The sequence below is a fragment of the Bison bison genome, unplaced genomic scaffold (assembly GCF_000754665.1).
Source record: "Bison bison bison isolate TAMUID 2011002044 unplaced genomic scaffold, Bison_UMD1.0 scf7180017863957, whole genome shotgun sequence".
Taxonomy (NCBI): Eukaryota; Metazoa; Chordata; class Mammalia; order Artiodactyla; family Bovidae; genus Bison; species Bison bison.
Genome location: NW_011494529.1, coordinates 3,582,061 through 3,597,728, shown reverse-complemented (window position 1 = coordinate 3,597,728; position 15,668 = coordinate 3,582,061).

The following is a 15,668-nucleotide window of genomic DNA, read 5'->3' as shown; positions in this document are numbered from 1 at the left end:
CCAGTTCTCTTGCCTGGAAAGTCCCATGGACGGAGGAGCCTGGTAGGCTGCAGTCCATGGCGTCGCTAAGAGTCAGACACGACTGAATGACTTCATTTCACTTCCCCAGTTGTGCTAGTGGTAACCTGCCTATCAATACTGGATATGCAAGAGACACAGATTCGATCCCTTGGTTGGAAAGATCCCCTGGATTAGGAAGTGGCAAACTACTCCAATGTTCTTTCTGGAAAAGTCCATGGACAGAGGAGACTGGTGGGCTGTAGTGCATGGGTCCACAAAGAGTCAGACAGGATTGAGTGACTGAGAACAAAATATACTGAAACAAAATTTACAACAAAGTTATTTTGAAGAAAACTGTGATCTAACTATAAAAATCCCTTTGGGTATACGTATATTTTTTGAAAAATCAAAGCTAAGAAGGAAAATACACACACACACACACACACACACACACACAATTTTCTTTGTTTAAGAAAGTATCGACTCCAGCCACCAACACCACAACTCACAGAAAATCATCCTTAATTTGGCTACTGTTCTACTCCTGCATCTCTCCACACCAACACCTTACACTGATCAACTCCAGTCCTCTAGTTTGTCAGCTCCTTGAAGACAAACACTTTGTTTCTTCATGTTTGTAATCATTACACCTGTCAATGTAGGTATTCAGTAAATATATAATGAATTATTTGAGAGGAAAGGAGATGGAAATGAAAGAATATCATTTGAAGAATATCAACAGGAAACATATTTCTGAAAAACGAAATTGAGAGATATGGCCTAACACACATAGCCATTTCCTGCTTGACAATGAAAATTAATGCAATACATTTGTATTTTCTAATGAGGGTAGAACTAGAATATCCAAGGTGTGTATAAATAAAGGTGGACTTGATGAATGCAATTGCCCTGAGTCAGTTACAAAAAGACTACTGCATCCTAGAAATGCACAATAGCTGACTTTCAATAAAACAATAATGTCCAAGGTCACAATGTATAGTTGGCCTACTTACAATCTGGTCTTTGATTTTAAAAATCTATATGTAATTCACTTTCATTTAATCAGTTTTCCCAGAATCGTGAAATGCTCTCTAGACCCGCTTTTTTCCTACTTTAAGTATATGATTTGTTCTACTGCTGTCTCTCTATCATCCCCACCCCCAGCTCTGCACCAGCCAGCCCCTTCTCTCAGCTGGCAAGCACAGACCCCAGATGCCACGTGTGGAAGATATTTTATCTGCTGCATCTGGTTCCTTAGCAGATTCGACAAGCCTCTGTTCCTCAGAAACGCCTTTGGGCTTGTCACATGGTGAAAACCCCCAACTGGCTGTCTGAATTGCCAACCACATTTTGGCTCACTGGAGAGAAGGGAGAAATTGCACTTTTTGTCCACGTACTGATAACCTCTCATGTAAGTGATCATTGGGTTCTGATGTGAAGAATAATCCTAAAGGTAGCCCCCACTTGGGTTAAGTTTCATCCTCTTGATGCAAACTCACAAGCAGTACATAACTGAGTTTTGTTTCCTTAGCCAGAGAGGAAGTCCCCAGCAATTTGGACTTTAGCACATTTACTCGAAACTAAATTCAAGAGCATCCTCATATTAGAATTGGAAGAAAAATGAAGAGTCAGCTAATCCACCCCCTTAATTTATCTGATGAAGAAACTCAGGTTCTGAACACATAGGGTATTCAGGGTACACATACTTGGCATCCTGGTATTCAGCCAGGGTACCAAGCAGGACAAAGGAAGAAATTGATCCTGGGTGAATCTTGGGGTGCAGAAGTCTAAAAACAAGTGAGAGCAGGAGATTTGCTTGTAATTGACAGACTGGAGAAAAGCCTTGGAGATAGTGTGGCAGAGAAGTGAGCCCAGCAGACAGGGAGATCCAGCTCCTATGCTATGATAATTCTGACATTGCTTAAGGTCACATTGTTTGGATGTGGCAAGTTATCTAAACTCTTTAAAGCCCAAATTCCTTCAACTGCACCCCCCCCCCGGCCAAAATGAGTTAATCGCAGAACCTACCTTGTTTGATTGAGGATTAAATGAGATAGCGTGTAATGTAACTGACAAGGATTAGGCATCTGTTCACTTTTTTTCCAATAAGTTTTTATTGAGAGTTTATCATTCATATATATGCTAAACACTTGATAAATACTGATTATTTTTAATGTAGTTGATGAAACCAGTAAATGAGGACAGGCTTATAAAACTAGGACAAGAGAATGAATCTTCTGAGTGGTGTCCTGTTGAGATGCTTGTAGGCAGCAACAGCATCCTCTCACATTCACATAAACTGCCACGCGGCTCCAGTTCCCTCAGTTGCAGTGAGTTCTGGTTTCCAGCAGGGGACATCCACGGCCCAGACAAGGGAAAACCAGGCCAGCTCAGCCTTAGCAATGATGAATGAAAACGATAAAGCAGAGAGACAAGCCTGAGGCTGGCCTGTGATGATATTCATTCCATAAAGACGAGAGTTCTGGAAGGGATGAACCCCACAATTTTCTTGAGCACTGAGCTTACAGGAATGTCAGTGAATTTCAACTTCTCTTAATCCTTTATTTACAAGTTTAGGCCCTGAGAAAGACTTTTGTTTAGGTTAATAGGGAATAATTCTCCTTTGCCCAGGGCAGGTCAAGAGAGCTGCCCAAGTCACCAAGACAGTTTTGGTGACTTTAACTCACACAAGGTCATCTTGGGAAACACATCCTGAGAAGTACTATAGCGTTTGGGATGTGTATTGTCTGATGTTTGGATCCTAGAGTTTATTTATCATCTGTTCAAGAGCCAGAGAGGTAATGACTAGAAGGTAAATGTAATTTGGGGCAGTGGTAAGTTGATAAGTAGTTAACAACCAGCTCTCTGAGAAAAAAAAAAAATGTATGCCTGTGTACATGTATGTGTGTGTGTGTGTAAAGTTGATTATATGTTTTACTGATATACAGGATATATCCTATGCAATTTACATAAAATATAGAAGAATCTTTATTATAAATTCCATATAGCCAACTGATTCTCATAGAATACTTTAGTTGATTGTTGCTGAACTCTTGCATCCACAACTAACCTATCTTTGCAATTCAATCATAATCTGAAAAAATTAGACTGCAAGTATATGATTGATTTCTATCTGGTTCAGCAAAGAAGTCATTCACCTCATTGAAGAGTGAGTGTGGTGGTGACATAAACATTGGTTAATACGTGAAAACATTGGTCATTTACATTAATAAGGAGGACAAAAATGAAGCAACAAAACATGTTGAAACTTCATGTGTTTATTAATGACATGATCTAAATCTCTGCTAAATCCTCTAATGGTATTTGAATACCAAAAACATTTCCTCTATCATTTGTTTACAGTGTAACAGAAAACACACATTTTTGAGTTTATTCTTCCTTATTAACCTATCAATTCTAGTCTGGAAAAATCAACAAAACAATAAATCAAGCCTTGATTTATAGCATTCACCATTTCCATAGTGTAAATACTCCCACTACAGACTTTCAGCTATCAACATAGTATCACTGAACAGAGTTGGGAAGGGATAAGCAGAAGTATACCATTATACAGTGTTTCTGTCATACAGTTATAACACACACTTTAAGCACAAAGATAATAATAAAATGTAGCAAAACAATTAGGAAAATGAATTTTAAGTGTTAACCTTTTTTAGTCATGTGATTTAGTCGCTAACTCGTCTCTGACTCTTGCAACGCCATGGACTGTAGCCCGCTAGGCTCCTCTGTCCAAGCAAGAATACTGGAGTGGGGTAGCCATTTCCTTCTCCAAGGGATTTAACTCAGGTCTCCTGCATTGCAGGCAGATTCTTTATCAACTGATCTATAAGGGAAGATACTTGTCTTGTATATATATATATATATTTTTCTTAAGTGAGTCTACCCTGAATAGTATTTAGCACATAGAGAAGGAAATGGCAACCCACTCCAGCGTTCTTGCCTGGAGAATCCCAGGGACAGGGGAGCCTGGTGGGCTGCCGTCTCTAGGGTCACACAGAGTCAGACACAACTGAAGTGACGCAGCAGCAGCAGCAGCAGCATTTAACACTGGAGAAGGAAATGGCAACCCACTCCAGTGTTCTTGCCTCGAGAATCCCAGGGACGGGGGAGCCTGGTGGGCTGCCGTCTATGGGGTCGCACAGAGTTGGACATGACTGAAGTGACTTTGCAGCAGCAGCAGCAGCATTTAATACATAATTATAAAGGGAAAGAAAAACCAAGAGTCAGAGAGGTATTTTGAAAAATACTTTATGTAAAATGTTTTTAAAAAATTATTGAACAGCTATCTTATGAAAAACGCCAAGCTAAAAGTTTTACATGGATTAAATCATGTAATTCTCACAATAATTATAAAGGGTATGTCTGTATGTCTGTATGTCTGTCTGTATGTATGCATGTATTATTTCCCTCAGATGAGTATCTCTAACAGATGAGAATCTGAGGCTTAGAGAAGGAAAGTGACTTGTTCAAGTTCACCCAGCAAGAAAATGCTAGGGCTGGAATAAGAAAATTGTTGACTGTAACGATTATGCGACCAAGCAGTAACAATAACAAAATGCAAGTGTGAAAAACACAATGAAAAAAACTGGTCTGGGAGGAACCCTGAAACTGACAGTGAAACCTAGCCTTAGCTCTGCTCTGTGAATTTGAACAAATCATTCCACTTCCCCAAATTTGTTGTATAACAGAGGCTGTGAAACGTACCCCATTCCATTTTAAAGCTGGGACACAGAGGCAGAATAGTTTCCTAAAGAAGATGGCATAATCAGGTTTTGCCAAATTCTAGCTTCTAGAAATATCAAAATTGGAATCAACCACTGTGGCCAGTCCTCACTCACTCCATCCACCATTTGTTCTTGTACTCTTCATCTCAGCAGAAGTTATCAGATTAGAACAAAAGGACAAAGAGGCCAAATTCCCTGTTCAATTTAAAGATCTGTAGTCAAGCTTTAAGATAAAGAAATTTGGTCTTTGCCCTTGACTATCCCAAGGTTCCGCAGTCAGGCAGACAAGTGGGTAGAAGTCAAGTCTGCAGAAGGACAATGTTGAGTCTTTGGGAACAAATATCCTATGGTTGCTGGTACCTGAGAGCAGCCCAAAACCATACGAGGGCTATCTGGGGGGACCCTTTTCCATTAGAGAAAGTACTGGGCATCACTTAGAAGATAACTGAAACTTCTCAATGTGGTAAGATGAGGATGGTCTGCTTACAATATATAGACCATTGACCATTGTTTAGTAACATATCAACCTCTCCCACTATCCATTCATGGAGACAATTTTCTTTACTCATTTCCACTGGTCCAGAGCTCTTGTCTTTAGTCTAGTGTGGGGCCCTAGGCATAGAATAATGACCCTTGCCAGGGCCAAGCAGGACTAGACAGGAGCAACTTAAACTTTGTTAGGAGCCTAGATATCGGTGGAACACATCACACACACCTCAGCCTAGCCTCACCTCCACCTCTCATCTAGCATCTGTGCACAGAGAATTGAACTCAGCAAAGTGACTAGAATATAGAAAGTGTTGAGAAAAGTATTTATAGAACAAATGGATAAATGCAGACATAGAAGCAACAATTTCACGTCTGGATATTTATCCAAAGGAAATAAACAGTAACTGAAGAAGACATTGTTGTTGTTTAGTTGCTACACCATGTCTGACTCTGCAACCCTATGAACTATAGCCCACCAGGCTCCGCTGTTCATAGGATTTCCCAGGTAAGAATACTGGAGTGGGTTGCCATGCCCTTCTCCAGGGAATCTTCCTGATCCAGGGATCAAATCTGCATCTTCTGCTTGGAAGGCAGATTCTTTACCACTAAGCTACCTGGGAAGCCCCAAGAAGCATTATTTGCAAAAGCTAATACACAGAGGCAACTTACATGTCCATTGGTGGGTAGACAAGAAAATGATGTATATTTGAGTCTTAGTCGCTCAGTCGTGTCTGACTCTTTGTGACCCCGTGGATTGTACCCTGCTAGGCTCTTCTCTCCATGGAATTATCCAGGCAAGAATGATGCAGTGGGTATCCATTCCTTCCTCCAGGGAATCTTCCTGATCCAGGGATCTAACCCAGGGTCTCCTGCATTACAGACAGATTCTTTTCTATTTGAGCCACCAAGGAAGCCCAATATATAGTGAAATATTTTTCAGCCATAAAGAAGGAAAACCTGCCATTTGCAATAATGTATCAGCCCTGGGATTTCTTTGGAAGGAATGATGCTAAAGCTGAAACTCCAGTACTTTGGCCACCTCATGCGAAGAGTTGACTCATTGGAAAAGACTCTGATGCTGGGAGGGATTGGGGGTAAGAGAAGAAGGGGACAACAGAGAATGAGATGGCTGGATGGCATCACTGACTCGATGGACGTGAGTCTCAGTGAACTCCGGGAGTTGGTGACGGACAGGGAGGCCTGGCGTGTTGCGATTCATGGGGTCGCAAAGAGTCGGACACGACTGAGTGACTGATCTGATCTGATCTGATCTAAAGGATCTTGGATCTTGAGGATCTTGAGGCATTTATGCTCAGTGAACTTTGAGATATTATGAAGAGAAAGACAAATCCTGTATGATTGCACTTATAGGGGGAACTTAAAAAGCAAATAAAAAACCAAGTTCATAGTTACAGAGAACAGATTGATGGTTATCAGAGGCAGGAGATGGTGGAGGTTGGGGATCAAAATAGGTGAAGGTGGTCAAAATGCACAAAGTTCCAGTCATAAAATAAGCCACAAGGATATAAATTGAACAGCATAGTGACGATAGTTAATAATACTGTGTTGTATCCCTGTTGCTAACAAAGTAGATCTTAAAAGTTCTCATTAGACAAATTTCAACTCTGCATGGTGATGGATGTATAACTAGACTGATTGCGATTATTTCACAATATATAAAAATATCACAATGCTGTACCCTGAAACTAACATTTGTTTTTGTTGTTTAGTTGCTAAGTTGTGTCCAACTCTTTGTGACCCCATGGACTATAGCTTGCTCTGCTCCTCTGTCTATAGGATTTTCTAGGCAAGAATACTGGAGTGGGTTGCCATTTCCTTTTCCAGGGGATCTCCCTGACCCAGAGATCAAGTCTATGTCTCTTGCATTGGTAGGATGATCCTTTACCACTGAGCCACTTGGGAAGCCCCAAAACTAATATAGTAATGTTATATGTCAATTATACATTAACAAACAATGTTATAGGGTAGTAATAATTAATGTCCTTTTAGCAAATGAGGAACTTAAAGCCTATAGAAAATGTGAATTGCTTTGAGTGGCTACTTACAGAATAGACTTCCCTATGCTATACAGTAATTTGTTGTTAGTTATCATTTTTATATACAGTAGTGTATACATGTCAGTTCCAATCTCCTAATTTGTCCATCACTGTCTTCCCCCTTGGCAACCCTAAGATTATTTTCTACATCAGCAACTCTGTTTTTTTTGTAAAGAATCTAAAAAGAGTTGATATATGTATATGTATAATCGATTCACTTTGCTCTACAGAAGAAAGTAACATGACATTGTAAATCAACTATACTTCAATAAAAATTTAAAAAATAGAATGGCTGGTTAGATTCAAAACAATATCTCAATGGCCATCATCAAAAAATTCTGCAAACAATAGATGCTGGAGATGTTGTGGAGAAAAGGGAACTCTCTTACGCTGTTGGTGGGAATGTAAATTCTTACAGCTACTATGGAGAACAGTACTTCAAAAACAAAAATAGAACCACTATGTAAGCCAGCAATCCCACTACTGCCCATATATCCGGAGAAAACCATAATTCCCAATACCCACATTTCTATACTCTGCTAACTTGATAAGTTGATGTTGGTTAAGTTGCTCTAGTACTATTATTTTTACTTAAAAAGTTCTCAGCGCTGAAGTACGACAGAATTGACTTTTTAATCCTGGTAAAGAATCTAAAAAGAGTTGATATATGTATATGTATAATCGATTCACTTTGCTCTACAGAAGAAAGTAACACAACATTGTAAATCAACTATACTTCAATAAAAATTTGAAAAATAGAATGGCTGGTTATCCTGTTTAGGTTGAACCTCAGAATTTTAGACCAGAATTCTGGAAACCAGATGGGGAACTCTACTTTGTGAAAAGGGAGACAGGGTTTCAGTAGGATTTTTATTCTTTCTACCCAAAGCATGTATGAGTTGTTAGAAGATACATGGGATGGGGGTAAGCAGGCTGGACTTGTGTACCTTGGGTGATTGGGAAAAGACAGTGTGGGGTACAGTGGTTGGTGCTTCCATTCTTCTGACCCTGTGAAGAAAAGTTTGAGGAGAAATGGTCTAGCTATAGGGCTTGATGTTCACTCAACAAACAGGCCTCATCAATCCGATTTTAAATCACTTCATATCTATCGTGAATTGAGGCTCACATTGCTGGATCAACAGATATACTTGAGTTCTTTTACCATGTATTTCTGTTCCTAAAAAGATTGACATCTGCATTTTTCTGGAGAGGAGAAGAGCTATCTTAAATTGCTTCCAAGGATGAGTCTACAGAAAATAATCATTTTCAAAAAATTACTTTTGCAGCTCAATATTAATAACCATGACAGGTAATTCTTTTATTTGTCAAGGCATTAACTGAAGGGCCCATTTAGCAGAAAGCAGCATCAGAATTTGTTTAGTACTTAAGAGATACACCACATATCCCAAATTTAGTCCTTTAGTTAACTAGAGCATGACTTCGACCACAATGTTTCCATTCATTAAGCCAAAAAATATACATTTGGATGAAAATGATAATAGTAGCTAACATGTACTGAGTGACTGTCCGATCTTGGCATTATGGTAGTCATTCTAGATTTTATTTAATCCCCACCCCCAGGCTATGGAGTGATGACTATTCTCACAGGTGTATAGGTGAAGAAACCGAAAGTCACACAGTGTTCTGAAGTTGAGTCTTCTCCCAGGCTTCTCTGGCTGCAGATCTTCTGTATTCTTACCACATTTCAATACTAGTCTAAAATGTCAGACATTAGACTCTAGGTAACATGTTGAAGTGTACTGAAGAGGGCATCCACAGGCACTGAAGCAAGAAACTTGGAAGTAAATATCTGCATGGCTCAGAAAATTAGATCAATTCTTTGAGTCTTAATTTTCTTATGTTTAGTTTAATGATGTACATCTTACAAGGCTTTAGAATTAAATGATAAAAGGGGTATATGTCTAGCATATACTTTTCCATAATGTATAATTTCCTTTTACAGTCTAAGTTCCTAATATTACATTCTGGCCTATTTCTTTTTGGTTCTGTTCAAACTAGAACTAGAGAACAGTGTTCAGGAATTGAGATCTCTCTCCCTATAGCCCCTCTTTCTACCTGTTGCTTCCTTTTTGGTGTGTGTGCTTCCCTGGTGATTCCAGGATAAAGACTCTGCCTTCAATGCCGGAGACCACTTGCAATGCAGGAGACGTGAGTTCGATCCCTGGATGGGGAATATGCCCTGGAGAAGGAAATGGCAACCCACTCCAGTAGTCTTGCCTGGGAAATCCCATGGACAGAGGAGTCTGCCAGGTGATAGTGAATGGAGTTGCAAGAGTCAGACATGGCTTATGGACTAAATCACCACCACCACACGTACAGACACACACGGCTCTTTATGATCTAGTTCCAGAATCTTCACATATCCTTTTTTCTTACCTGTGTATAGAGTTGCACATTTCTTCTTTAGAGAAGAAATGCTGTGGGTCATTTTGATTACAGGAAAATAATCCCCAGGACAATGATCCAGAAAGTAGAGTTATGAGTGATGGGGCCGGGGAGGCGGGGCAGCAGCTGCTCTCATTAATAAACTAAGAAGAATTTGGAGGTGGTCAGATGAGGAAGGAGAACAGAAACAGAAAAGGAAAAGGGGCTAATAAGTGACAAGAAATTAATGCTAAAGAGATGAAGAAAACCAAAATTTTAGAGGCATGGAGATGAAATATAGCCATTGAGAAATTCTTAGTGTTTCGTAGGGCTCACACAGACTGAAAACAGAGATCTTCTCCCAATTTCAGATGAGAGAATACATCAGACATTTGCTTCTATCTCTCTTAAAATTTATCCCACTGAGATTGTATATAAAATTCCCCTAAAGGAACAAACCCATTACAACAAAGGAAAACAGAACAAAGTATTTCAGTACATTTCTGAAAAGAGAAAAGTTTAGAGAAGTTTGGTGAATACAGCAAATGGAGATGCTGCTGCTTAGAATGTAGTACTCTGGCCCACAAAGAAAGAGCGTAGCTAGACTGGTCAGGTGGTCGCCAACCACAATTCGGCTTTCTAGCATATTGGAAGGTTTTGTTTCTCTCTCATTGGTTAAATTTGGGTCATTGACTAGATTCATAAAAAGAAAATGTGGGCAAAATTAACGTTTGCTGCTCTGCATCCTGACCCTGAAGTGCCCTGAGCAATCCTCCATGAACTCTTGCTTTCCCACTGCCTGAGTATAGAAATTTCTCCAGAGGATTCCAGGGGATTGCTAATTGTACAAAAGCAAAGGAAACCCATATGCATTACCCAGGCCTTCCAGTTTAAACATCAGTAAGAAACCAAGGACCAAAAGATAAGAGTCAGTGACATGAAAAAGGCCATTCAGAATGAGTAATGTACTAATTAACATTAAAATAAATGTAAAGAAGATTATACTTAGTCATATTGACTTAACAAATATTTAATGAACACCTGCTATGTGCCAGGCTTTTCCAGATGGTGAGACTGTTGAAAAAAGACAAGGGGGCTTGTCCTCATGGAGTCTAATTTTCAATAGGCCTTTAAAAAAGACCACATAGAATTAAATGTAATTTTTCATAGAAGTAAATTCTTTATAAACCAAAAAAGGCAATGATTCAGAAATCATTGAAAGAGGGCTACTTGTGATCAGAGAAATTCTTGTTGATTAGGTAATTATTAATTTTTTAAGTTTAATGATAAGAAGGAGCCATTCATGCAAAGATCCTGAACACAGTATGTGGGTGAGAGGTCAAATAGTTCAAAGTTCATGGAGCAAGGAATAATTTGGTATGTTCAAAAAAGAAAGGGTCACTTTGGTTGGAGCACAATAGAAGAGCATGTATTGGAAAGAAGTCATTTTGGAGTATTCCCCCAAACCTCCTAACATATCTTGTTTTATTAGAGCACATTAAATAAAATCAGGAATTGGTTCCTGATTTACTTTCAGAAAATTTTGGTTCCAGGACTGGTGAAGAGTCCTCAATAAAATATCTTGTTTAACTTACCCAATTTGCAGATGAAGAAGCACAGATCCAGAAAGGGGTGAGGAATTATGTATGGTCATCCAGCCTGTTAGAAGTTGAATGAGGTAGAACCACTTGAAGCTGTAATTAAGTCTCTAGCAAAAATTCTTCAGCTCTGTTTCCTAAACCAGGATAATTATGATTTGAAGAACTAGATAAAAAGCCAGATATATCAATCCCACTCGGTTGTTGTTCAGTTGCTAAGTCATGTCTGACTCTGAGACTTCATGGACTGCAGCATGCCAGGCTCCTCTGTCCTTCACTATCTCCTGGAGTTTGCTCAGATTCATGTCCATTGAGTTGATGATGCTGTCTAACCATCTCATCCTCTGCTTCCCCCTTCTCCTTTTGCCTTCAGTCTTTCCCAGCATCAGGGTCTTTTCCAATGGGTCAGGTCTTCTCTCCAGGTGGCCAAAGTATTTGAGTTCAGCATCAGTCCTTCCAATGAATATTCAAGATGGATTTCCTTTAGGATTGTCTGGTTTGAACTTACAGTGCAAGGAACTCTCAAGAGTCTTTTCCAGCACCTCGCACTCTAGGACATGCCAACTTAGAAGATTTGGTATGGTGTCCAGGAATCTGTATTTTAAAATGAGATTCAGGTTAATTGTTAAGAACTATGAATATACAGTGGAGAGAGCCATGAGCTTGCACTCAGAAAACCTAGATTCTCACTCCTAGTCCCCTACTGGCTAAGAGTGTGGTAACATCTCTAAGCCTGTGCTTCTTCATCTTGGTAGTGGGGACAGTGCCAGCCTAGCCTATCTTTTGGCATTTATGAAAGAACCATTGCCCCCAATTCTCCTGATTTTGATAAAGAGAGAGGTTAGTAAATAATAGTTATAACCATGATAAATGTTTATGTACAGGATATAAAGTGCTTTCACTTTGATCCTCCTTGTCTTTCCTATTACTGGGATGAAAAAAGCTGACTCAGTTCCCAGTGTAAAATCTGATTCGTCTCTCTCTATTCCCTATTCTCTTTCTACCCCCCACCTTTTTTTTAATTGTCTCTCTTTATAAGACTTTATCAGCTATTTATTTTTAAATGAAATGCATTCAGAAATACTCAGTTGTCAATGGAGAAGCTAGTTGAGGTACTGTTCAGGCAGAGAGATGCAGTGTGTGGACAGTTGTTATTTCACACTATGCTCAAAGAAAAGTTAAAATCTCAGGTTTACAATATGATTCTTTAAAATATTTTGTTCTCCTTAAGGGGAAATAATTTTAGAAGATGCTGCCTCCCCTCTTCCCTACCCATTTTCAAGTTTCCCTCCAGGATATATGAAATACCGTTTAAGAGCTAAACTTTTCCCCATTGCATCATAGATTCCAACAAAACTCCAGGCTGGTAAGAATGGTGAAGAGTAAAATCAGCACAAATGATGCTGACCGATCCGTTCTGCTATCTAAACAAAGTGAAAAGTGAAAAGGGCAAAAAAGTTAACCTGGCTTTAGGCTGTGTAGTCATCTTAGTCTACTACAAAACATGACAACCATTTCATTACCTATGTCACCTCCGAAGAGATAAGAGCAGTTGTTTCAGAGCTGTTCAGAAAGGAAACTAGAGGCTGATGTGGGCTCTTCCCTAAACAGAATCTTGACTGATGAGAAATATTTATCATAAACCTGAGAGGAGGGTGAGGTTGTGGTGGGCCAGCGATTTGCTCTTTCTGGAGCAGGAAGAGGGCTGTGCTAGCTAAGAAAAACCACATGGGTTAGAATCCAGAGGATTTGACTCTTTTTAAAATTGAGGTGTAATTGACATACATTAGTAGTTTCAGGAGTATAAATGATGGTTTGATATTTGTTCAGTTCAGTTCAGCCACTCAATTGTGTCCAACTCCGCAACCCCATGAACCGCAGCACACCAGGCCTCCCTGTCCATCACCAACTCCCAGAATCTGCCCAAACCCATGTCAATTGTGTCAGTGATGCTATCCAACCATCTCATCCTCTGTTGTCCCCTTCTCCTCCTGCCCTCATCTTTCCCAGCATCAGTATCTTTTCAAATGAGTCAGCTCTTCGCATCAGGTGGCCAAAGTACTGGAGTTTCAGCTTCAACATCAGTCCTTCCAGTGAACACCCACGACTGATCTCCTTTAGGATGGATAGGTTGAATCTCCTTGAAGTCCAAGGGACTCTCAAGAGTCTTCTCCAACACCACAGGTCAGAAGCATCAATTCTTTGGCGCTCAGCTTTCTTTATAGTTCAACTCTTACATACATACATGACCACTGGAAAAACCATAGCCTTGACTAAATGGATCTTTGTTGACAAAGTGATGTCTCTGCTTTTTAATATGCTGTCTAGGTTGGTCATAACTTTCCTTCCAAGGGGTAAGCATCTTTTAATTTCATGGCTGCAATCACCATCTGCAGTGATTTTGGAGCCCAGGAAAATGAAGTCAGCCACTGTTTCCCTGTCTATTTCCCATGAAGTGATGGGACAGTATGCCATGACCTTAGTTTTCTGAATGTTGAGCTTTAAGCCAACTTTTTCACTCTCCTCTTTCTCTTTCATAAAGAGGCTTTTGAGTTCCTCTTCACTTTCTGCCATAAGGGTGGTGTCATCTGCATATCTGAGGTTATTGATATTTCTCCTGGAAATCTTGATTCCAGCTTGTGCTTCTTCCAGCCTAGCATTTCTCATGATGTACTCTGCATATAAGCTAAATAAGTGGGGTGACAGTATACAGCCTTGACGTACTCCTTTTCCTATTTGGAACCAGTCTGTTGTTCCATGTCCAGTTCTAACTGTTGCTTCCTGACCTGCATATAGGTTTCTCAAGAGGCAGGTCAGGTGGTCTAAATAATGCAAAATAATCAGCATAGTAAATCTAATGTCCATTGTACATAGTTACAAAATCTTTTGTGTATGATGAGGATTTTTATGATCTATTATCACAACTTGAAACATGCAAAACAGTATTATTAACTATAGTAACCATGCTACATATTTCATTCCCATGACTTTTATTACTGAGCATTTGTATCTTTTGATCCTCTTCATCCATTTTGCCCATCCCGCCCCCCACCACTGCCTCTAGCAATTACCAGTCTTCTCTCTGTATCTACGAGCTTGTTGTATCTTAAAAAGAATTCCACCTAGAAGTGATTAGGAGCCTCTCTGATAGCTCAGTTGGTAAAGAATCCACCTGTAATGCAGGAGACCCTGGTTTGATTCCTGGGTTGGGAAGATCCCCTGGAGAAGGGAAAGGCTACCCACTCCAGTATTCTGGCCTGGAGAATTCCATGGATTGTATGGTTGATGGGGTCACAAAGAGTCGGACATGACTGACTTTCACCTTCACTTTCATAAGTGATCATAAAATATTTGTCTTTCTCTGACTACTTCACTTAGAATAATGACCTCAAGGTCTACCCAGTTGTTGCAAATGACAAGATTTTATGGCCGGATAGTATTGCACTGTGTATATATATCACATTTTTTTTTTATCCATTCATCCGTCAGTAGACACTTAGGTTGTTTCCATGTCTACGTTATTATAAATAATGCTTCAGTGAACATGGGGGAGCATGTTTCCAGTTAGTATTTTTGTTTTCTTTGGATAAATGCTCAGAAATGGATTAGCAGTTCATATGGTAGTTCTATTTTCAACTTTTTGAAACGCTATACTATATTTTTATAGTGACTGCACCAATTTACATTCCTGCTAATAGTGTATAATAACTCCTTTTTATCCACATCCTTGCCAACACTTATTTCTAGTATTTTTGATAGTAGTCATTCTAACAAGTGTGAGATAATATCCCATTGTGGTTTTGATTTGCATTTCCTTGATTAGTGATGCTGAGCATCTTTTCTTGTGTCTTTGGCCATAGATATGTCTTCTTTGGAAAATGTTTATTCAGGTCTTCTGCCCATTAGTAGTTGGGTTGTTTATTTTTGCTATTGAGTTATATGAGTAATTTATATACTTTGTATATTAATCTTTTATCAAATATATGACTTGTAAATATTTTCTCTCATTCAGTGGGGAGAAAATGTCCCATTCATTTCCCTGTTGATTTCCTTTGTGGTGCAGAAGCTTTTAAGTTTGATGAGGTCCACTTTTTATTGCTTTGTTACCTTTGCTTTCGCAGCCAGATCCAAAAAATCATTGTCAAGACTGATGTCAAGGAGATTGACACCTAGGACTTCTATGGTTTCAGGTCTCAAGTTCAAGTCTTTAACCCATTTTGAGTTAATTTTTTATATATGGTGTAAGATATTAGCCTTGTATTATTCCACATGGTTCTCCAATTTTCCCAATACCATTTATTGAAGAAATTGTCCTTTCCCCACTGTATATTCTTGTTGCTTTGTCATACATTAATTGACCATTTATGCATGGGTTTATTTATGGCCTCTTCTAT